The sequence below is a fragment of the Natrix helvetica genome (genome assembly GCF_964273705.1).
Source record: "Natrix helvetica genome assembly, chromosome: 2".
Taxonomy (NCBI): Eukaryota; Metazoa; Chordata; class Lepidosauria; order Squamata; family Natricidae; genus Natrix; species Natrix helvetica.
In genome coordinates this window covers 230,149,508-230,167,199 of record NC_138552.1, presented here as the reverse complement: position 1 = coordinate 230,167,199, position 17,692 = coordinate 230,149,508, and the positions used below count along the sequence as shown (strand labels likewise).

The window sequence follows — 17,692 nt, the reverse complement described above, 5'->3', positions numbered from 1 at the left end:
ACCAGTATGTTCAAGCTGGTACCGCCCCAAGCACTTGATGGAACCGGATAGGTTCCAGGCGGAGCTTGGGCCGTTACCTGTAGCCCTAACCCGCGCTCGGTCGGAGGACCTAGTCGACGCCTGGAATAGGGCGACGGCGGGGGCCTTAGACCGGGTCGCGCCTCTGCGACCTCTCCTGCGGCAGCGAGCCACCCGGGCCCCTTGGTATACCGAGGAGCTCAGGGTGATGAAGCGCCATAGGAGACGTCTAGAGAGCAGGTGGAGGTCCTCACGCTCCGAATCTGACCGAACACAGGTAAGAACCTTTTTACGGACTTACCTTGTGGCATTGAAAGCGGCCAAACGTAGGCATTGTGCCGCTCTCATTGCGTCTGCGGATAACCGCCCTGCCGCCCTGTTTAGGGTGACCCGCTCTCTCGTTGCAGGAGACGCGGGAGGCGCCCTTGCAGGGAAGAGCAGAGGAGTTTGGAGAATATCTGCAAGACAAAGTCGCTCAGATCCGGAGCGGATGGCCCCCCCCCCAGTGGTCCGGACGAGCCGACATCAGTGAGTCTTGTGAGTCCACTCTGGGAGGAGTTTGACTCTGTTGCCCCCGAGGATTTAGACGGGTTATGGGGACGGCTACGACCCACCACATGTTCAATGGACCCGTGCCCCTCCTGGTTGGTACTGGCATCCTGGGAGGTGACGCGAGGCTGGCTTCTGGGCCTGGTGAACGCCTCGTTGGGTGAGGGCTTCTTACCGGCTGCCTTGAAAGAGGCGGTGGTGAAGCCCCTGCTCAAGAGGCCTTCACTTGACCCAATGGAGCTAGCTAATTATCGTCCAGTCTCCAACCTTCCCTTTTTAGCGAAGGTTGTTGAGAATGTGGTGGCGCAGCAGTTTCCACGGCACCTCGACGAATCCGTATATCTAGACCCACGCCAGTCCGGCTTCCGACCCGGGCACAGCACCGAGACAGCCTTGGTCGCGTTGGTGGATGATCTCTGGAGGGCCAGAGATAGAGGTTGTTCCTCTATCCTGGTCCTATTAGATCTCTCAGCGGCTTTTGATACCATCGACCATGGTATCCTATTGCGCCGGCTGGAGGGGATGGGAGTCGGAGGCACCGTTTTACGGTGGTTCGGCTCCTACCTCTCCGGCCGGATGCAATATGTGTTGACTGGGGGGCAGAGGTCGACCCCGAGGCCACTCTCTTGTGGGGTGCTGCAGGGGTCGGTCCTCTCGCCCCTTTTGTTCAACGCATATGTGAAGCCGCTGGGTGAGATCATCCGTGGCTTTGGGGTTGAGTACCATCTGTACGCTGATGATACTCAGCTGTACATTTCAACCCCAAGCCACCCCAACGAGGCTGTCGAAGTGATGTCCCGGTGTTTGGAAGCCGTCGGGGTCTGGATGGGGGACAACAGACTCAAACTCAACCCCTCCAAGACTGAGTGGCTGTGGCTACCGGCACCTCGGTTCAGCCAGTTAATTCCATCACTGGCCATAGGGGGCGAGCAATTGCCCCCTGTGGAACGGGCGCGCAATTTGGGCGTCCTCCTAGATGCCCGGCTGTCAATGGATGATCATGTGGCAGCCGTGGCAAGGGGGGCGTTCCACCAGGTTCGCCTGGTGCGCCAATTGCGCCCCCTTCTGGACCGTGATGCCCTACGCACAGTCACTCATGCGCTGGTGACGTCTCGCCTGGACTACTGTAACGCTCTCTACATGGGGCTTCCCTTGGGTCGCGCCCGAAGACTGCAGCTAGTCCAGAACGCAGCCGCGCGGGTAGTCATGGGGAGTACTAGGTACTCCCACGTAACACCTCTCCTGCGCGAGCTGCACTGGCTACCTGTGGTCTTTCGGGTGCGGTTCAAGGTTCTGATTACCATCTTTAAAGCGCTCCATGGCATAGGGCCTAGTTACCTGCGGGATCGCATCCTCCCGCACACATCCCTGCGGCCAATCCGCTCTCACAGGGAGGGCCTTCTCCTGGTGCCGTCCACGAGGCAATGCCAACGGGCGACACCGAGGAGTAGGGCCTTCTCTGTGATGGGCCCAACCCTCTGGAATGACCTCCCCCCCCGACATTAGAACCACTACTGACCTCCGCTCCTTCCGACAGAAACTGAAGACACACCTGTTCCGACTGGCTGGTTTGGCATAATTTACAACGTCTACCCCCTGGCATATACTTTTTACTGGCTTTTAGAGGGATAGTGTATAAATTGTATGATATTTTAAATTTTTATATTGTTTACTTATTAGCTGTACAGTTTTGGCCTATTTTATCCTCCTCCTATGCATACATGTATTCTATTTGGTGTTTTTTAATACGGACTGTACACCGCCCCGAGTCCCTTTCGGGAGAGGGGGCGGTATATAAGTGCTAATAAATGAAATGAAATGAAATAACAACTGTAGTTTGTTGGAGTCACGTGATAACCTTTTGCATCCTTCTGACACGCAAAGACAACGGGGAAGCCAGATTCACCTAACAACTGTGCTAAGTTAACAACTACAATGATTCATTTAACAACTGTGGCAAGAAAGGTTGCATAATGGGGGCAAAACTCACTTAAGAAATGTCTTACTTAGCAACATACATTTTGGGTTCAATTGCGGTCATAAGTCAAGGATCAATTGCATACAGATATTATACACTGGATTGTTAACATATACATAGGATCTCAATCTCTCCCCCATTCCCCCGACTCAGGATAATTAGACAAAAGCTTTACTGCAAACTTAAATAAACCACATCTCTGTTTTTCAGGCTATCAAACCCATAGAGTTTAAATCCTAGATCTCTTTTTGGGATCCTTCATGTTAATGGATGTTTTGTTGCACTTTTCCCAGATGAAATGCAAACGACACTTGCAGAAAATGGGCATAATTGCCTGGTTGGAGCCTCTTTCTTTCCTCTCTTGCCAGTTTCAGCCCTTAATGCAACCAGCTTTATAGTTTCATTTCTCTTCCCTGCCCCCATCACTTCTATTTTGCATAAAGAGCTTAGAAGGTATAGCAGCTTATTAATTTAAATATTATAATTATTTAGTACATGGAAACACCAATGCTATTGAACTTTGAGACCTCTTGAGCCAGTAAAACAGATTAAAAGGACAAATGAGTTAGAGAAAACCTAGGTTATAAACTGTGGAGAGACCCTTTTATACAGGATCATTAGCAATTGACAATAATTCTTTTTTCACATAAATTCAAAATTTCAAAATCTTTTTTTAAACAAAAAAAAATCATATAATTCTGCATTTTTTTTCTGGAATAAGCACCATTTAACTCAATGGGGCATAGTAAAATCCTCTGGGCCTGGTAAACTCAGGAGACAAGACCCATTTGGATTTATGGAAATAACTTTATTGCTAGAAAGACATTGTAAAGCAGCATTAAAAGGCTACCAAAGTTATTCTCCCACACAACTTATATGTAGTGTAATTGAAGTGGTGTTACTCTAAATCTCTTAAGATTCTGAGGTTCTTCTGTCTTTTCTGCAACAGCCCGGTTTCCTCTCTTAAATATCTTGCTGCCTCCTCTGGATTCTCAGGGACACTTAGGCTCTCAGTCCATACGGACCTACCTCTGAAATGACACATACAGAATCGCATGTTGTTATTTCACCACATGGCGAATGCCTTTAAACACTTAAAAAATAATCTTGTCTCAAAATACCATACCTAGGTTTATGGACTGAAGAAACATTTAACAGCAATAGCATTTAGACTTATACACCGCTTCATAGTGCTTTTACAGCCCTCTCTAAGCAGTTTACAGAATCAGCATATTGCCCCCCAAAATATGTGTGCTCATTTTACCCACCTCGGAAGGATGGAAGGCTGAGTCAACCTTGAGCCGATGAGATTTGAACTGCCAAACTGCAGCTAGCAGTCAGCGGAAGTAGCCTGCAGTACTGCACTCTAAACACTGCACCACTTCGGCTCATAATCAATCATAACATTAAAATAAACATGATAGCTATGAGACTTGTTAATATGCAACAAGATGGACAATGTCAATTGACAGGATTTTCTCAATGGTAACATTTTATGGTGTAACATGTTAAGTACAATGTCAAAGAACTCAAGCGAACTGTTTTCTTACTTGAATCTTTAGGGATCTTTAGAGAAAAAAACTAAATGGCTCTTATTTATGCTTTCTTGCTCAGAAGAGATCTTGCAGTATCTTTAATTGTTAATTGCACTTAGCGCAAGCAAAAAAAAAAGCTGGGGAATCTAAACTATCAAAAGCACTTCTACTTCATGATATGCATTTGGGCTTTCCATGCAAAGCTGTTGATCATTCTGTTGTTATACAGCACAGTATCTTAGCAGGTCATTTGACCATCCCAATCAAAGATCCCATTAATGTCCTCCTCTTTAAAATTCCCTAAACATAGGGGAGTCTTCATTTATCATCTATTTAAACAGATCACAAGGGAGAATACATAGACATTGGGTCATCACCCTATATCACCAGTAGCCATTTAAAAAACAGCTCTGATACATGATTTATTTCTCTGCTTATGTGGAAGCTCCAGTTGTATCCTAATTAGCCAGACCCCAAACAAGTAGACCAGACCAAATCATTCTTGCTCTGCAATACACAGCAAAATCCAGTAGTCATCATAGTTCTGAAATAGTCAGAGCAAACATGGATTTGCTCTAGGGAAAAAGCAGCTTCACATCCTATGCATATCGTAAGGGACAGCAAACATCAATGTTTCTCAATCTTGGCAACTTTGAATTGTGTGGATGTAAGCTTCCAGAGGTCCCCAGACAGCATTTAAACCATGAAGTTGGATTAGGATTGGGAGGACAAATATAGGTGTCTTCTCAGACATGGAAACAAAATTACTGTATTTTTTGGAGTATAAGATGCACCTTTTTTCCTCAAAAAAGAGGCTGAAAATCTGGGTGCGTCTTATACATTGAATACAGCATCGTTTGCCTCCTGAAGCTCCGCCCCTTCACCAAAATGGCTGTGCCTAGCCTTATGGAGGCTTTCAGACAGCTCCTGGGGGCTGGGAAGGGCAGAAATGAGCACAAAATGGCTTTTTTATGCCCCCCCAGCCCCCAGCAGCATTCTATAAGCCTCCATAAGGCTATGCATGCAAGTTCTTGACAAAAAAAGCCCTTTTTCACGAAAAACGGGCCATTTTTTGCTCTTTTTTGCCCCCCCAGAAGCACTCTGCAAGCCCCCCCCCCCAAGGCTATTCATGTCTATTATTTGAAAAAAAGGGCCCATTTTTGCGAAAAACGGGCCGTTTTGGGGAGGTTTGCAAAGTGCAAAAAACTTTTTTTCCCTTTCGGAAAGTGCTTTAGTTAATGTGATTGATGAGAATTACATTGATCAAGTGCTGTGCCAGCAGAAACAAGTCTTAGGTGCTGCAGGTTATCAGTGATTTCCTTCCCCACTACATAGATAAATACACCTGGGAACATCTATCTACCTACCTACCTACTCTCTCTACCTACCCACCTACTGTATTTCTCTCTATCCCTCTACCTACCTACCTACTTACCTACTCTCTCTCTCTCCCTATCTATCTACTGTATTTCTCCCTCTCTCCCCCTCTATCTACGTACCTACTTTTTTTTAAAAAAATTGCCTCTTCAAAACCTTGATGCGTCTTATACTCCGGTGCATCTTATACTCCAAAAAATACGGTAGGTGATTTTCAGCAAGGATAGACTTGTTGTTCCACTTCTACTACACTGATTCCTAGGAAATTCATTTTGTGGATTTTTTAATCCACAGTCTTAACTTAATAAAATCTTAATTTTATGTCATTTTCTGAGGTCTTTGAGTTTAAGGAGACTGTTCTTACAAGTGCAATCACTGTACATGTAATTTTTAGAAAGGATACATTGGATGGCCTTTTTCTTTTAAAAATGGTGGTGCTCATTTATTTGTAAAGCAAACGGAGAATGAAATGAATGACTTACGTTCTCTTCAGCAGTGAAAATAAGAGAAATATAAATGGATTGACTCCAAGTGTAAAATTAATTCAGGACTCATTTGTTTCAGCCGAAACCCTTGAACAGTCTCACAAGGCCATAAAAAGGTTACTGGGAAGGGGAAGGTATGTGGAGTGCAGAGCATGTCAATATCTGAACACATATTTCAAGTGGTGAATGAAGAAACAATGCAATTTTGGAATGACCTTGTTTCAACTTATAGACAAAATCAAAGAGTTTGTATGCTTATATGAATGACTTCCTAGATATTTTTACACTGAACTGGTCATTATACTTTGACAATCTTTGGTTTCAGATGAAACTGTGTTTTATCTACAATCTCTGTCCTTCCAAGTTAAACTGTTCCATCTATGAGATTAAAGGGACACTCTTCACAAATGTTCCGCTACCATCTTTGATCAAACAGATTTTGTAAATTTTATGTGATCTTTTATAGACATACATACAAAATTCATCTCCAGCTGAATATAAGAATAGTGGCAACTGCAGTGATCATGATGGCCATACATTATATTCTCTCTCAATTCTATTTTTGCTTGAAAAATGAAACAAGGAAGAGCTACTAAGTCTGGTCAATAGGTTCTCCTTTAACCAGGAAAATTTCCGTATGAAAGTATTAATAAATACTAGGAGTAGATTTCCCAAACACTCCAATACCTATTGATTTGCACCAAACTGGACCATAGTGAGGAATGCTTACTTACACATCTTTCTGGATTATTTTCAACACGCAGAGTGGCTTTCATTGCCCCTTACTATCTGTAGCATATTGTTTTATAGTCCATGAAGGATTTATTTTGTTTCTTTCCTGTTTATCTTTATTGGCTTCTCCTTTTGCTTCAACAGAACAAGGCTGACAGAGCAAGCTCATGGCTTTGGAAGAACCTTCAGTTTAAGGTTCAATAAATCAATAAATCTCTCAAAACACTGAGATATAGTTACTAATGTTGACGGTTCTTATTTTAGAATATTAAGTGCCTGGCTGTTCCATCCTCAGCATCAGGTCTTATAATTATCTCTGCTGAATGAAGAAAGTAAATTGTTGCCCGAAACAGCTGAGCTAAAGACCAAGGACAGTACCGCATTCTAGACCAGGGAGGCTGCAAAAGATCATGTCGGAAAAGCTTGAAAAGGGACAATCACCACATACTTCAGAGAAGTTTTGTTTTTCTGCTGAGACAGATTGCTCATAGTTCAACATCTCCCCTTGCCCCTTTGAACTGCTGAGCTAAACCACATTATGCCTTAGTAGCATGATGGAAAACCTATGCCACGCATGCCAGAGGTGGCACGCAGTGCCCTCTCTTATAGCATGTGAGCTGTTGCCCCACTTTAGCTCCACCGCGCATGGGTGCAACAGCTCACGCCGGCCAGCTGGTCTTTGGGTCTCTGCCATGCATGCGTGGGGTAGGGTACATGTAGGGTACATGTAGGCTAGGAGGAGGAGCTTCCGGGGGAATGGCGGACCATCTGTACGCTTCCTTTTTTAGCGAAGGTTGTTGAGAGTGTGGTGGCTCAGCAGTTTCCGCGCCACCTGGAGGAAGCTGATTATCTAGACCCGCGCCAGTCCGGCTTCCGACCCGGTCACAGCACGGAGACGGCCTTGGTCGCGTTGGTGGATGATCTCTGGAGGGCAAAGGATGGGGGTTGTTCCTCCATCCTTGTCCTATTAGATCTCTCGGCGGCCTTCGATACCATCGACCATGGTATCCTATTGCGCCGGCTGGAGGGGTTGGGGGTTGGAGGCACCGTGCTGCGGTGGTTCCGCTCCTACCTCTCTGGCCGGACGCAATGTGTGTTGACGGGGGAGCAGAGGTCGACCGCAAGGCCCCTCATTTGTGGGGTCCCTCAGGGGTCGATCCTCTCGCCTCTCCTGTTCAACATATATATGAAGCCGCTGGGCGAGATCATCCGTGGTTTTGGGGTGAGTTACCATCTGTACGCTGATGATACTCAGTTGTACATTTCCACCCCAAACCACCCCAACGAGGCTGTCGAAGTGATGGCCCGGTGTCTGGAAGCCGTACGGGTCTGGATGGATGACAACAGGCTCAGGCTCAACCCCTCCAAGACAGAGTGGCTGTGGTTCCCGGCTTCCCGATTCAATCAGCATACTCCATCGCTGACCATCGGGGATGAGCAATTAGCCCCGGTGGAAGGGGCGCGCAACTTGGGCGTCCTCCTTGATGATCGGCTGACCTTAGAAGATCACGTGGCGGCCGTGGCAAGGGGGGCGTTCCACCAGGTTCGCCTGGTGCGCCAGTTGCGGCCCCTTTTGGACCGGGAGGCCTTGCGCACAGTCACTCACGCGCTGGTGACATCCCGCCTGGACTACTGTAACGCTCTCTACATGGGGCTCCCCTTGAGGTGCGCCCGGAGACTGCAGTTGGTCCAGAATGCAGCCGCGCGGGTTATTATGGGGAGATCGAGATTCTCCCATATAACACCTATCCTGCGCGAGCTGCACTGGCTTCCTGTGGCCTACCGGGTGCGCTTCAAGGTACTGGTTACCATCTTTAAAGCGCTCCATGGCACAGGGCCCAGTTACCTGCGGGATCGCGTCCTGCCCCATACATCCCTGCGACCCATTCGCTCACACAGAGAGGGGCTAGTCCGGGTGCCGTCCTCTAGAGAGTGCCAGAGGGCGGTGCCCAGGAGTAGGGCCTTCTCTGTGGTGGGCCCTACCCTTTGGAATGACCTCCCCCCAGACATCCGGACAACAACCGACCTTCGCTCCTTCCGTATGAAGCTGAAGACCTACCTGTTTTGTCAAGCCGGCCTGGCATAACGTTACAATCTTGCCACCCCAGGTCATTTTATAATGGAAATTTTGTTTTTAAAGTTTTTAGAGTTTAATATTTTTGGGGTTTTAAATTTTGTAAGTATGCTTATTTATGGACTTATTTTTACCTCCTCTGCACGATATATGGTGCTATCTTGATTATTGCTCTGTACGTCGCCCCGAGTCCCTGTGGGGAGAGGGGGCAACTAATAAGTTCAATAAAATAAATAAATAAATAAATAAATGATGGAAAACCTATGCCACGCATGCCAGAGGTGGCACGCAGTGCCCTCTCTTATAGCATGTGAGCTGTTGCCCCACTTTAGCTCCACCGCGCATGGGTGCAACAGCTCACGCCGGCCAGCTGGTCTTTGGGTCTCTGCCATGCATGCGTGGGGTAGGGTACATGTAGGGGGGCTGCACGTGCATGCACAGGGGTGGCAGAGCATATGCAAGGGTTGCGGGGGTTGTGTGTGCATGCATGTGCGGGGCATGTGGGGGGACCGTGCACATATGCACTTGTGCAGGGCTACATGCGCATTGCATTTTCAGAGTTTGGGCGGGCACACACGCATCCCCCTTCATTTTGAATACTATTTATGCATTCTTATCATTTTTTTCTGGTTTGAGACATTTACAAATCCAGAACAGAATTTATCCTTTAATTATTTCTCTTTGATAAAGACACATTTATTCCTGGGGTGGGGGTTAGGGTAACAAAGAGATGATAGTAGGCCCTCACAGCTGTGGTACAAGCTGGTTTTCCCCCTTAGTTTTTCTAGGAAATTGACAACAATATAGCCAGTAAATCAACTTTTCCTTTGGATTTGGCTCTCCCATCTTCATATACGGTGATCAGCTTTCCTTCTTTTTATCCATTCTCTTTCCCTGAAATCAGTGTTTTCTAACTAGTCTACTTTAAGATATATGTTCTTTTAACTCCCAGAAGTCTGGCAACTGAAGTCCACATGTCTTAAGGTTGACAAATTTGAAAACATAAACTTATATGTTCATTGGTTACTTATGTCCAATATAATTTCCTTTACTTCTTGGGAGTGCCATTGTCTGAGATGTTTACAATGATACCATCGCATCATAGTAACAAATAAATCAGCTGTTCTTCTCATGGTGTGGGGAGAAACAAAAGTTACTTGATAAGGAAGCGCACTTTGTAACTGATGTTTTTCATTGATCAATTTCAAGCATGTCAAGGATACTAAAAACCTTCGATCAAACAGTGGCTTAATATCTATACTATAGATTCCATAGCATTCTCCAGTAGGTGATCAAGACTTTCCCATGAATTTGTGAATGCAAGACGACTGTCAGGCCCAAAGGACTGCCTTAGGCTGATTCATCCTAATCTTATGAAGGAGCCTTCCTTGAGTGAAGCTTCTACATTTACGGCATCAAGAACCAGTAGCAAATTCCATAGGAATAATTCTTTTTCCAATTTAAGAGAACCTTAGCTCCCATAGCCTACTCCTGTCATAATATTGAGTAGGGTAGTTCTTTGGTTTATCTGCAACCGCAGTTCCAACCACATAGAGATAAAATCAGGCCAAACTATCATCCCAAGCCCGACAAAAATAAAATACCGTATTTTTCGGAGTATAAAATGCACCGGAGTATAAGACGCACAAAGATTTTTAAGAGGCAAATTTTAAAAAAAGTTTTTGCACACCTCCCAAAACGGCCTGTTTTTTGCGAAAACGGACCTGTTTTTTTCCTCAAAAAGGGGCATGAATAGCCTTTAGGAGGCTTGTGGAGTGCTCCTGGGGGGTGGGGGCGGGGTGCAAGAATGAGCCAAAAATGGCCCATTTTTTGTCAAAAAAAGGGCATGCATAGCCTGTAGGAGGCTCATAGAGTGCTCCTGTGAGTTGGGGGTGGGGGGCAAAATTGAGCAAAAAATGGCATGTTTTTCACTTATTTCTGCCCTTCCCAGCCCCCAGGAGCACTCTGAAAGCCTCCTAAAGGCTATGCACGGCCATTTTGGTGAAGTGGCTAGAGTTTTGGGAGGCAAGAAATGCTATATTCAGTGTATAAGACACACCCAGATTTTCACCCTCTTTTTTGAGGGAAAAAGGTGCATTTTATAATCCCAAAAATACGGCAAGCAACAAATTACAATGCTGAAAATGAGTCACTTTTATGCCGATTCGGGGGAACAAGATTATGAATTGTTCAAGGAGTAGTTTGCAGGTTAGAGAAGCTCACAGACAGCATCCTCTTCCCCTAATGAATTTCAAGAACTTCACACAGACCGACAGACCTAAGAAATGCAAATCCAGAAGTGCAATCCCTGGTCATCCTACCATCTTTGAAGAACAGCCAGAAGCAAAGAGGCATTGCTGGATGCTTGCAGGCTGGTTGTTTGCTGCCACATTTTCATTTCACAAATGAAAAAAAGAGCAGATTTCTATGCTTTCTCACATTAACAGTTGCTTAGTAAAATACTAATGCAAATCTAGACCAGGGATGGAGAAAATTCCAAGATTGTGACTGTCTTTATGGTTCCTTATTACAATTGGAAGGCAGCAAGCTGCTATGGGGCATTCCAAATAGGAACACACATAGACAGACATGAGGTTTGGTTAGCTGAAGCCTTTAAAACAATGCTAATCAACAAGGTAGAACAATTTCAAATTAGGGAAAGATGGCTGTGGACACAATACTTAGAACCCTTCTAGCACCTCTCCCTACTAAGAAATAGGCCTCCTCCCCATGGCAGGAGCGTTACGGAAACAGCATGTCTCAGCCTTTCCCCACACAGGTACGATTGGCTGTTCATACAGTGTACACCAGGTTAGAGATATCACATAGGTGGGGTGTTTAAGTAGAGTTGTAAAGTTGCTCACACAATGCGAGCAAGTAGACTGGCAGCTGGCAACCTCCGCCAAGTGTGTGAGCTTAGCCAATGGCACAGGGGACACTGATACAGGAGACGAGTTGAACAGATGTCAGGCTAGGGTTCCATTTATCCTAGGACCTAAGGATCCCAGAAAGAATCAGATGATACATTTCCCTAGATCTTTACTATTTTTTCATATATATAATTCATTATTAAATAGCAAATGACATATACATTTACATTTAAATGCGTAGAAGCTAGAACCATTGCTTTTTCACTAAAAGGAGACCAGGGTAGGAGAGTTAAATATACAGTATACTGGCAAAGATTGGGCACAGTACAGCAGCGGTGGGTTGCACATTTTATTACCACTGGTTCGCCCTGCGTGCGCCCGCCTACTTCATGCACACGCACGTGTGAAGCATGTGTGCATCTTCCACACATGCGCCCACCTTTCCATGCATGTAATTTGCTTGCATACCTTCTGCGCATGCGACCAGCCTCAAAAACATGCCTAAATAGGACAGTGGGCCGACCTGCGATTTCCACTACTGGTTCGGGTGAACCATTCCTAACTGGCTGAATACCACCTTTGCCGTACAATGAAAATATGTTATACCTAAATAGTGAGAGATTTCACATATAAAACTAAATCATTGTTTAATTGTGCTTTATCAAATAACTCACAAAGTTCATGTTAACATGCTAAAGCTATAAATCACTTGGTTTATGGATCAAAATACATTAAGTCAAAACCAAAGAAGGCAGATTATACCCCTAGTGAAATATGGGAATCAGATTAGTGTTTCCAAATTACATCGTAAAGTTATTTCATAATATTAAAGATCATTTTGAATCAACAATGTGGATAACATCAGCGTTCTGAATCTGGATATATTAGCTATGCCTGCATTTTTCTTACAACAAAATATTGTAATTTTTGTGTAAACCTTCATACAAAGTTCAAATGTATTACAAATCTAACCTATAACTAATATTATGTATTCTGAGGAATATCTAATAATTAATGGACTTCACCAGAATATAAAAAGCAGTATTTTAAATTTCTGATTCAAATTTTATTAGCAATGAAATCATCAGATGTTGCTTTGCTATTATGTCATTCTCTGCCTTAAATGTTCATATCCCTTCAGGATTATTAGTTTAACAAAAGATATGAATTATAACTTTGGATATTGGGTAGCATATAGTAATGTATTGTTCAAGTTCCTTAGAAGAAAGGGTCCAAAGAGCAAATTTACTAACATTTTGCCCACATCTACCATAACCTCCCATCCCTTTGCAGCTATAGTATAAAATCCTAAAGAGACACACTTGGGGAAAAAACAGCATTGAGCTCAATGGAAATTATATCTAAACAGATGTGTGTATCATTGCCCTGAATTTCCTTCAAATAAGTAACAAGATAATTGTGAATTTCTCTACATCAAATATTAGATATGAATTACTGGAAGGAACTGGTGACAAAACATTGTTATGTTTTGCCTGCTTCATACTAGCAAAGGTTTTTTTTTTAGCTACTGTGAAGATCTTTAATTCTTTATTATCTTATTGTTGTCCTAGTTCCCTTCTTTAATCTAGACTGGAAGCTGTTAATCCATTGAATAACAAGCTAGCAATTCTAATCAACAGTATTTATTGGAAGAAAGGTAAGAAAGTCACAACACAAGAAATCCAACCAGTCCCTTATTTTCAAATGAGGCACACATACACACACATATGTATGAGATTTTATGGCACCACAACTCTTGTCAATATCTTCCATTTTGAGAAAGGCATGTACTTCTGCCTATCTTCACTTTTTTGGTAACTGCTAGTGTTTTTATTAGCGTAATAAATGACTGTCACATCTTTTCATTGTTAACTAATGTGATTTTTATTGCTATATAACACTATATTGTTTCAAGTTTACAGTTTCGACAGATACTGGATATAAATAAATAGAAGCAATAAGTTTACATTATTTCCTCTCTTAAACAAAATTAGCACAGTTGTATCTTAATATATACTAGCAAATTGACTTCTCAATTAAGAGACATTCAAGAGTCCTAGATGTAGCATTACAGATCAAGAACAAGTTCCAATGGATAATTTTGAAATTATTTCGAAGGGGGACTTAAATGTGACAAGCAATGAGGACATAGATACATAAATGGAACTGATGGCTGACTAAAAGCAATTACAAACCTTGATTCAGAAAATTGATTTGGATAACTCTTTTCTAACTGGGTGTACAAAAGAGTGCTGTTAAGCTGTTGAAGGACTTTATTAGAAGTGAAAAATAGAAATACAAACTTCACTTATTGGATGTACAAAAGAAATATGTGAAAACTTTGAAAGATTTTTGGCTGGAAGATGAACAGAAACTTAACTCTAGGACTCTTTTTGAAGGGGTTAAAAATTAAGATTCTTAAAAACTCAGGGAAAAAATACAAGATTGGGTTATTTGATTGGAACTAAAAGAAACAATTATATGTGATTGCTTTTACTGGACTTTTTTTTGCCGACAAAGAATTAAGAAAATATTTGGATTTTTTTATTTAAATAAGCTATGGGAAGATAAGCCCTATTAAAATTGCCTTTACTTGCGGGTATAAAGGGGGGAGTTAGTTACTATTTTTCCCTTTCCCTTTTGTTATTTTCTGTTTTTGCACTTTTTTTGTATTTTACTATTTTTTCCAGCTTGTATTTGATTCTTTTCATTAGTAATTTTTAATAAAATCATTGGGGAGGGGGGAATCTTATCTTTGTTCCTAGTCTCATTTGACAGATATTAAGAACTGAATACACTTCATTGAAGTTGTAATGGATAAAGAACAAGCTTTTCAGAGATCATATCAATTCCTATGCTGTGTAACAACAATAAGCAGAGCACAAACGGGAGAGGGAGAACCCCTAAATTCAAATCCAAGAGTTACTGTGCCAATTCATTTTTTCTGTCTTTAGCTACAATATAACTGCATTTCAGCATTCAACAGCAGATGGCAATATCTGGCTCAGTTTATCTGAATTTAGAATTTAGTTCTTGATGGGAGATACTGCAGGGAATTCCATAGCTGAAAGCTAGTTTGGAAAGAGACAAAGGGAAAAAAATCCCAGAAGGCCATGGCAAGTCATTTCTATACTGCTGCCAAGAAAACAGCAGGGATGTGCCCACCAGGCTCCCAGGAGCCAAGCCTGACTCAAAGGAATCTGTTTATGCCATACCGTCAATGGTTGAAACTCACATCTGGATAAGGTTAACTAGCAACCTGAAAGCTTCAATGAGAAGAGAAAAAAAAACCTCCGGAGCCATAGCATTAAAATTCCATGAACTTGAGCGGCCTTGGGAGGAGCTTAACTTCACCTCTTTAATGAGAATTCAATGCCTTCCTTTACATTTAAGGCTTACGTTTGCAGCAGGAGTATGCGCTTTCTTGCAATGGCAAGCAATGGGCACCAATCTTTTACCAAAATGCTCATGTAACTTTTGTGTCTTTAGAAGCCAGTCATTGGTTAAAATGACATCAAAGGCAAATAACATAGCCCAGATCCTTCCTAAGGGCTGTCCCATACCAAAAATATGCATTACTTGCTTAGAATTTTAGAGCAAAATATCTGTTCTAACCCATTGACTGCTAGCCTCAACATACATTACTTTATTTAGCCTTCAGTCTGCCCCACCAATTCTATATAAGTCAGTTAGTGGTTTATCATCAGGTGTTGACACACTGAAATCCAGGCACACCCATATTAGTAGACCTTGACTAAGTTTAAGCCAATAACTGGAACAAATGGAAACAGGGAGTTTTGGAAACCACGGCAAAAAGTCTCCACTATGATCAGGAATGGAATCTCTCTATATCTTCCTCCCCACTTGCAGCTTGCTTTTCTATTCAAGAAAATATAATCAGAGCAGAAGCAGAAGTGGTCTGAAGAAGATGCTCAAAGGAAGTGGTTACTGGAGTGGAGGGAGGAAAGAATAAATTAATTGAAGGGAGAAGGAAATATCAGGCAAAACAAGCCAGTAGAAAAGCCAATAATAATAAAAAAGTTTACCAGATCTAATCAATATTAAAACATCTTTACATACACTTACAATTTAGTCTTAGAATTGGTTTGTAGACTTAGATCTTACAAGAAGGGAAACAGTATTATATTGTTGCAAAATTTGGAGACGGTTTTCCTCAAGCCTTCCCTATGATGTGTTGGACTTTAACTTCTACACGGGTAGTCCTCGATTTCCAACAGTGTGCTTAGTGACTGTTCAGTTACAAGGGCATTGAAAAAAGTGACTTATGACCATTTTTCACACTTATGACTGTTGCAACATTCCCATGGTCATGTGGTTTACATTTGGATGCTAGACAACTGACTCACATTTTATGACTCTTTGGCAACATTCTGACAAGCAACATCAATGGGAAAATCAGATTCACTTAACAACCGTGTTACTAATTTAACAACTGTGGTAATCCACTTAACAAATATGGCAAGAAAAGTTGCAAAATGGGGCAAAACTCACTAAACAAATTTCTCACTTAACAGCATACATTTTGGGCTCAATTGTGGTCGGATGTTGAAGACGTAATTCCCAGCCAACAGGCCAGACAGAATGGAGATTGTGCAGAGCAGTCACCAGATATTAAGCTAGGGAGGGCTTTTTGTCCGGCAAAGGTAGGAAAAGATGTTTTGACTGACAGCAACAAGTCAATTACTCTTCCTCCTCCAAGAAAATATATCTCCTTGGAAAAGACAGAAAGCTTCTATTGTGGTGTAAAGGGGGAGGTGCAGATGGTGATTAGGAACTGATCTGGTTTTCTCCCTGCCTGCTGCTTTTGTGGCCTAATTCTCCGAAGCACCTGGTGCGTTTTCCCCGAAAGCTGCAGCAAAATCTTCCCAAACAAAAGCCGCATGAAAGAGGCAACTTGCTCTCTCATAGGCTCGCTTCTACTTTCCATCCTGGCTCTATCTATCGCATGCCCAAGGATGAGGGGGGAGTGACTGCAGCATCGCGGACCAACATCATCACGATCACACCATCCAGAGTGGAAACAGCAACAAAGAAGCAGCCAGCCTTCCTTCTCTTCTCCGTGCCATCTTGATCTAGATACCTGTGCCTTATTTACGCACGCAGCACCAACGGATCCACGCAGGATCACCTCGGGATCGGGAAGGGGAAAACAAATAAAATAAAACCAAGGCCACGACCTTCCGCTGACAAAAATAAAATAAAAATAAAGCAAACAAAAACCATCTCGTCCTCCTCTCCTTTTCCCCACTGACATTGGGAAGGAAATCCCAGAAACGCGGAACGAAATGCAGCAACTAGAGCCACGGTGGGGTTGTTTTTTAGGGCGGGAGGAGGCGAGGAAGGAAACTGCGTCCGAACCCAGCGGGGGAGAAAATCGAGTCCCAGCAAAACGGGAGAAACGCAGCGAGGAGACGAGGGAGCCGTCGATCCTGCCGCAGGGCTCCGCAAAGGGACTGAAGCAGACGCGTAGAGGGCGAGAGGCAGCGCCAGCCCTCGCCCCCGGCTCGCCGCCACCACCTCTGCATGCGAGTGCCTGCGCCAGATCGCCCGGAATCCCGAGAGCAGCAACACGGCCGTCGCCGCTTCCATTGTTCTAGGGCAAGGCAGAGAGGGAGGGAACAAGCAAAAGCCCAGCCGCAGATCTGTCCCGGTAAACAGATTCCGAGTTGGAGAAGGGAGCCCTCGGGAAAACACGGGAAAGCCATTCCCCCCTCCCCCGTCTCCAAGGATTCCTCGTGGGGGGGGGTTTGACCCAGCTTCCCTTCTGTAAAGAGGATTTTGGAGTTGTTATCGCTGCGGGAGGGTGGGTGGATGGGGTGGAGACAGGGGAAGGGAAGCGATATTGCAATGGAACTCGGAGTAACAACCAGGTGGCTTACCCGGCGTCCAAGGTAGAGTCCCTCCGCTTCGCCCCGCAGCCTCCGCTTGCCTCCGCTCCTCCAGCGCACTCAGGTCTACTTAGCTACGTCCCCCCCTTTTTTTCTTCTTAAATGAAGACGCCTTTCGCCTCCTTGGATTGGCTCGCGCCTCCCTGCTCCAGCTAGGCTAAAAGA

The 17,692-nt window shown here is 43.9% G+C and overlaps 1 protein-coding gene across 4 annotated transcripts in view; it reads right to left on the bottom strand.

The window, feature by feature from the left end:
- The window catches only part of TMEM63B (transmembrane protein 63B), an 89,849-nt gene extending 72,160 nt beyond the window's left edge, over positions 1-17,689 (bottom strand). For 2 of the 4 annotated variants that reach the window (XM_081941552.1, XM_081941555.1), the window contains exon 1: positions 17,519-17,688. The gene's annotated coding sequence lies outside the window, so the exon portion shown is untranslated. Of the gene's footprint in view, positions 1-3,447; positions 3,577-17,518 lie in introns of all 4 variants that reach the window. The other 2 variants (XM_081941553.1, XM_081941554.1) reach the window with 2 other exon arrangements.
- Positions 17,690-17,692: the final 3 nt, after the last annotated feature.